Genomic DNA, 7,770 nt, shown 5'->3' with positions numbered 1-7,770 from the left:
TCAGTGGATAAACAACAGCAAGAGTAAGAAATGTGTTCAGACTGAACATCATTAAAGCAGGGATCTGTTCTGTCTTGAGTTCTTGTACAAGATCAGACATTAAAACAAAGACAATCCAGTCATCTCCAGGAGATCATCAGAGTTACAGAGGAGACACATCACATCTACATCTACAACTATGATTTATATTTTAATCTATCTGACGATTATTATCTGTTTTTACATTATACTATGTGCTTAAATTCATTACGGAACTAATAAAGAGATGCTTCAAACACACTGTCCCATTAATTTAAATATATATATATATATATATATATATATATATATATATATATATATATATATATATATATATATATGTATATATCAGTCATGAAAAAGTCATGATGATGAGATGCAGCAGAGATGCAGATATGTCTTAAGATGGATCATATGGGTTAATACATTTTAATTAATGCTCTCAAGTAAATCCTCTTCAAAATTAAATAATTTGATAATTACAATAATGTTGACATTGAAAAACGTAAAATATATACAAATGCTACAAATTCACTAAACAGCTTTTAAAAACAGTTACACATTTTATGTATTTTATATAATTTTGCTCACTCAGGGTATAGACGGTTTCAACGGCAACAACATAAACAAACGTTACTGCGCATGCGCGCTTTTGTGGCCCTAACTTTACTAAGAGTAGACGTCCAAATAGAATCAATAACAACAGCCAAGTCCCTCTAGAGTAGATATTTTTTGATAACAAACCAAATATGTTTGCTGCGTAAATCAGGTGGACTTAATGAAAATGCAAATTAATTATTTCCGAGCAGGAGATGCATAAAGTGCGAGAAATAGAGGTTTCCCCAGTAACAGCTGTAAACAAAGCAGAGTTACGCTCACAAACACTGTGTTATCAGGGATATAACATGCAAGTCTTCCTTCAGAAATAGTGATATAAAAACACCCGTGCCTCGTTTAGATATTTAAAGATATACATGTAAGGAATTAATATTATTAAACATGCAGTTTACGTAACGTTGCTCATGTTTATTCTACGACGCCTTTTTGAAAATCGATCAGTTTTAAAATCGTGCCGAGTCTCCAAAAATAAATAAATGTATGGGGAACACATCCCACAGCACAACCACCTGAGCCCAACTTCAGTCTACTCATCACCTTGACTTTAACTGCGTTTGTAGAAGATAGGCACCGCAGCCAGACTGATACACACAACACAGACCGGAAGTTAACTTAGGGCCAGATCTTCTTCATAGTCAGTAAATCTGATGCTTAACATACAGCAATCTGATCAATCTAAAAAAGAGGTGGTCATGAAGTAAGCACATGTCTTATTAAAATAAATTAAGCTGATACATTTAAGTAAAGCAGAGGTATTGATAAAGATGTCAGAATGGGCCTTTGTCCATAGTTTTGGACAAAGCTTCACAGAAAAAATGGGTTCGCAGGGCTTTTGCTTTATTAGACAACCTTAGCCTACAATTATAGCATTATTAACCTAAAGTAAAACATGAGCCAAGTGTTGGGCTACATTAGACCGTGATGGATATGTCAAAGTTAGATCATTGGTTCTCCAGCTGTGACTCACTATTGCTGGTACTCAGGATACGATTAATCATACAATAAAATCATTTAAACAAAATCCCTATAATCTATGTTTGGCTTCATCAGAGTCATGCTAAACCTTCAGATTAAGCATTAGTAAGTCTATAACACTGTGCACATCACAAGCCATGTCAATGTTAGTCACAATGGTGGTACTTGGAAAGCCTAATATTTTCTGAGAGGGTACTCTGTGAAAAGTTTAAAAACCACTGACCTAGATTGATCTGAGTCAATTTGAGAGGTGGAGAGCCCATGACCCGTCTGCTTGTGGCCTAGACTGGAGCTATTAATCCTGAGTTAGTCTACTCCAACCTCCATTTAATTAAATCAATTTTCCAATATTATAGCTACCATTACCGAAAAGCAACAGTATGCTAAATAATAAAATGATCACAAATGCATAAAAATGTTAGAATACAGACAAATATGTAAGCATATAGGTTTACCAAACATTAGGCAGTACCTCCAGAATTTCATGATCTTTCTTTTTGTGTTTTTTGACTAAAAAGTGGTTGTGATCAGAATTACAGATTTTGCTGCAGCTTTTCTCAAAATGTGCAATTATATTTTTGGCATTTCTTATTGTTTGCAGTTAGCAGACGTCCTACAGATATAATAAATATATTACATCTGATAAAATGTTCTTTTATTACTGTCATTCAAAATGTCTAAATATCATTTAATGAATACAAAAATATATAGGCTATATTAGGGAGTTGAAATAGCCTAAGTAGTACTTCTCTGCAGCCATCTACTAATGGTAACTAAATATATATTTTTGTTTAGTGCTTTCCTACATTATACAACTTTTAGTTTTATACAAGGGGGGAAACCTATTAAAGATTAACAAATATCGTCACATTAAAAATAACTTTCAAATTCTTAAAGCATTGAAGTGCTGGGGAAAGTTGTGTGAAGCATTTAAAATCACTCGAAAACATTAGACCATTTCAGTTGTTCCTGTAGTTTAATGTTAAGTCCATGGTGATTGCTGTCGTTTTTGTGTTTACTGAACAATGTTTTCCTGGTTCCCACATCAGTGGAGTTAGTTCTGATATCAGAATTCTTCGCTGAATTTGAATGCTCCTCACAAGATTTCACAGAGATGTTATTGATTCTGCTGTCTTCACTGTATCTCTCAGCGCTGTGTATAACGCTGTCTCGGCTCCGGCTCGAGCAGATAAACGGTCTCTAGCGTGGATTCATCCAGCTTTCCGTTTGATTATCCAGTGTAGCTCTTGTAAATCGGTCCTGATGAGAACGCAAGAAGGTCTTTCTTTGACTGAATGCGCATTGCGATGACGTCACGGGACGCTTCTAAACCCATATTCTGCGGAAATTTAGATGTGCGATCTTTTTCAAAAATTGGTCAGAAAACTTGCATTTCCCCATGTTTTAAATTACTGAATGGAAGAGAGCACGCATACAAGTTTGGCAGCACGTCAGCCTGGTACCAGTTTGTTTCAGCGCGTGCGAACGAACACATCACATGATATCGCTCAGGTCCTTCTCTCAACATATAAATACATCCACGCGAATTTTAAAAGAACTGCCTGCACTAAACCCGATTTGAAACTGTATCTCTAAAAAATTGGGCTCAAAAATGTAATACCTCGTCAGATGACGTTTATAACTTTTTAATACTTCTTAATGCCCTTAATCATTTACTACCTTTTACAACCCCGCGGACACCCTGGCTGCATCCGAAAACTGAAAAATGCTGCCTTCGGAGGTCGCATTCAAAGGTAGGAAGGCATCAAGGCACATCCGAAATCAATGTCAGCTTCACTTCCTGTCTCCTGAGATGACTTCATCTGGCCGATTGGTTTTTGAGGGCAGCATAGATGTATCCTTCACTGCCTTTGATATCCCACAATCCCGTTCGTTCCATTCTGTGCCAGTAAAACCAAAAAATAAAGATGGCATCTGAAAGTTGCGGTCGGTGGTCAGTTTGTGTGTAAATGTATGTTTCTGAACAACGTTTTCCACTTTTTATGTGATTTCTAGCGAGAAATCAACATTGCAGTAATGAAATATCCACTTAGTTATCATCAAAGCTCTCTATATTTTGGTGTCGATGATTAAACCATTACACTGCCTCAGAAGACTGTCCGAAATCCGTTTCATGAGGTGCCTTCGGGTAAAAACGCTGCCTGCAAAGTCATTGCCTGATTAGACAGCAAGCAGCAATGTTTCCTTGATCTTCATGATATGATGTCTTTATACTGCTGTCTTGACACTGCACTGTTGATCATGGTTTGGAGAGTTGATATATCTGCCCTTTCCAAAGAACATGACAACATGCAGTAATCTCACTCAACTTGATCCAGATACTTTAGACAAATCCTTGTTTGAAGAACCAAATTATCCAGAGATCAATTATCATGATTAAAAGATCAGGCATCTGTCAAATCATCTCAGATGTATTAAGCAAAGTATGAAGTACAGATCCCTGAAGGGTTAAGGATCTGAACACACTGTAGTCTGGAGTGATGGAGCCAGAGATGAAGATGAAGATGATGATACTGATGATGATGAAGATGATCAGGTCTTCAGCTGCTGCTGTCTCACTGATGTTGTGTGTGTTCTTCAGAACATGATGAAGATGATGAAGATGAGGACGATGAAGATTATGATGAAGATGAAGCTGCTGTCTCACTGATGTTGTGTTCTTCAGAACATGATGAAGATCTTTGGACATCTGAATTAATCTTTACAGGTCTGTCTGGATCATCTTAGACTACACTGTAAAAAATAAGTGTAATTTTAACTGTAAAATTTTGTAAAAACGCTACGGAAAAAAACTGATAATAGGTTAACAGTAAGTTCCCGTACTATATACAGGGAAAAACTGTAAAAGATCTAACAAAGCATTTAATGTAAATTTACCGTAAAATTCTGTTAATTATACAGCTTTTAGAAGTAAAAAAAGAACAAATCAATGTATAATTTACAGTCTAAAACTGTAAACTGATATTCCCAGAATTCCCTGCGTGACACTCCACGTTTGAAAGTATTTTGTTTAAATAATCATGTTTTTAAATAGTTCTTGTTATCAGTTATGTACATTTGAGCTTTATGTTACATCTTCTGTTGCTTTATGAAAGTTTTTTGCATTATTTAAGTATCACGTGTGTTACCATGATGGTGTTTTGTGTTTCCATAAATGTGCACCTTCTATATGTTAATATATACTTCTGCTTGTGGTGAAGCTACTTGTGATGAGCTTTCATGTGGCTTTCTCTTATACAGTACCATCTTTATTATTATGGTGGTTGTCAGTATTTTCAAGGTACAAAACAGATTTAATTTTGTGTGTTGTTGAATTTACTGGTTTATATTCACGTTTTCTTGTTTGTAAATTACAGCTTTATATTGTAAAATTAACAGTTTTTGACGTAAATGTGTTTACAGTTTTCTGTATTTTTACAAAATTATTCTGGCAACCACAGCTGCCAAAAAGTTTTTGTAAAAACAACAAGAAATTTTTTACAGTGTAGAAATCACAAATTTAGATCAGATTATCCTCATTGTTTTAGATTTGTTCTCAGTCTATAAACTATTGTGTCATTTCCACACAATCATCTGTGAGTGCAGGAAGTGGATCTGTCTGAATGTGACACTTTATGACAGGTGTATGAAGACTGAAGACTACAATTCATATCATGAACAAACACTTACAGCTTGGTTTTAGTTTCTCCATACTCTTACATCTCACGAGTGTCTGTCTGTTTTTCTCGTGTGATCCAGTCGTCTGTGTCTCACTTCTGTCCTCCATTTCTCTCTCTGTGCTGTTGGTGGTTTCTGATGCTCCAGCAGTTTTCTCTTTGTGTTTTTTCATTAATACACATTTGTATCTGTAAACACACAAATACACCAGTGGTGTTAAAGCGATATAACATCATGTGACATCAAACCAGCTCCTGATCAATCAGCTGCATGAACTCTGTGTTATTAGTAGATTCTTATTTTAATGACAAATATTAAATGTGATTTTATGTTTGTGTCTCCATCATGTGTCCTGATTGAATACAGTTTTCTCCTCACCTCATGTTTGATCGTGTTTTATTCCTCAGAATGACTCTGTACAGCTCCGTCTGGATCAAGAAAAAAACAGTAAATTAACAAAACTGGTAATAATTTACAGTTTTTTTCTATTCGCTTTGGTATATTCAGTGTATATTTTTAAAAGTCTTAGAACAAAAATCCAAACTAATGACAATAACACAATTCATTCAAAACATGATCTTGTGCTTTCATTAGTTAAACATATTTTCTGTCCACATAATAATTGATTCAAATCACAAGATTATTGTGATATTTAATTAAAATATTTGGTTTAATTAATGTGTTCCCCCGAAATCAATCAGAAATTGCTATATTATAAGCGTTACATTATAACGTAAATCAACAGAACAAAACATCAAAAACAGCCTGATAAAAGGTTTTTAACAGTTAAGTTTACTGTGGTTGCGCGTGAAGCAATAATAAACCATTTTAGCAAAATCAGGTTTTTTTGTAACTCCCATTGATTACTCCACCTTTATATCTCGACAGAGATTTCCTCAGCGCTTGTTCTAAACTCAGAATGAACTGACAGCTCTGAAACCACTGATGAAGAGAAAACAGATCGACTAAAAATGTATCTGAATGAACAATACTTATGATCATCTAAGATTAGGAGCCACATGAACATCCTAATATTCTGTGCGTTTAATTGGATTCAGTTAGTATCAATATTGAAATCTGACATCGGTATTAGAAGGTAAACACACACACACACGTTTGTTTTGGTAAAAGTGGGTTCATCCCATAGGCATAATGGTTTTTATACTGTACAAACTTTATATTCTATGGCCCTACACTAAACCTACACCTAACCCTCACAGGAAACTTTCTAAAAAAAAAAAAAAAAAAAACTCATTCTGTATGATTTATAAGCATTTTGAAAAATGGGGACATGGGTTATGTCCTCATAAGTCACCCTCTCCTTGTAATACCTGTGTCATACCAATCATTATACAGAGTTGTGTCCTGATATGTCACAAAACGAGCACACACACACACACACACACACACACACACACACGCTTTATCGCGCATCTCGCTCTCTTTCGGAGGCACGCGGTCTTTCTCGCTAGTTTTCGGTCTCTCTCAAGCGTTCGCATCACTTTTTCTCCAGCCCGGCGCAATATTATGAAGCTGCAGACTCAGAAAGCAAAGGGCACTAATTCGCCTATTCTCCACACAGTGAAACGATGCATAACAGAAAACCGCTTGGCGGCAGCGGCTCATAGGATTGTTTTTATTATTATTTCTCACTGCTCGTGCCCCTCACGTATCATGAGAACAATGACACACATTAGATCTGCTCTTAAGTTAGGCTGAATGAGTTATTTAGAGAAACTTCGCAGCTCGATCTATAGCAGCCTGGATGAACAGTAAAATATAGAACATAGATTATATAATAACTTCTAATAATAACAATTAGCTATTATGTTTGTTAGTAGTACTTGTCTCTAGCTATTTAAGTGTTAAATTATATATTTGTATATGTAAAGTCATTTTAATGAGTAAAGCTGTCTCACCCTCCAGCAGAAAGATGCATCAGTGAATGCTGAACTGAAGACTGCATACAGCCGTGTACTCGGTACATTAATTGCATTACCCGAACAACAGCTCCACCCAATTACATGAATTGTGCTATTGGCTGACCCTGTTTGTCCGCATCATACAGTGCCCACTGTGATGACGTGACAGAATTCATGCTCTGCGTTAAAACCTTCCAAATTGCACAGACACACACAGCAGTGATAACACACATACACCCTGAACGCACACCCGGAGCAGTGGGAATTCTTTATGCTGCGGCGAGAAGCACCCGTGCAGGTTGCACGTGCAGCCCCGCCCCATACCTACTCTGATTGGTTCAATCATCTTTCATAGATTTACATGATAGGAAATGTGTGCGTAGTTGGTGTAGGACATTTAAAGCTGCAGTAGGTAACTTTTGTAAAAATATATTTTTTACACATTTGTTAAACCTGTCATTATGTCCTGACAGTAGAATATAGCCCCTTTCACACTGCCATTCCGGCAAATTCAGGGGTAAAGTGTTCCTGTAATTGTTCCCTGGTCGCTAGATTT

At 36.0% G+C, this 7,770-nt stretch overlaps 1 long non-coding RNA gene across 1 annotated transcript; it reads right to left on the bottom strand.

Moving 5' to 3' along the window:
* Positions 1–3,597: 3,597 nt before the first annotated feature.
* LOC113039123 (uncharacterized) lies at positions 3,598–7,484 on the bottom strand. Its single transcript, XR_003274873.1, has 4 exons — positions 7,212–7,484; positions 5,671–5,720; positions 5,305–5,480; positions 3,598–4,368 (listed from the first exon to the last, which is right to left on the bottom strand). It is a non-coding gene; the product is annotated as an uncharacterized LOC113039123 (long non-coding RNA).
* Between the last annotated feature and the right edge of the window lie 286 nt (positions 7,485–7,770).

The sequence above is a fragment of the Carassius auratus genome, chromosome 21, assembly GCF_003368295.1.
Source record: "Carassius auratus strain Wakin chromosome 21, ASM336829v1, whole genome shotgun sequence".
Taxonomy (NCBI): Eukaryota; Metazoa; Chordata; class Actinopteri; order Cypriniformes; family Cyprinidae; genus Carassius; species Carassius auratus.
This window is presented reverse-complemented; position numbering and strand designations above follow the sequence as displayed.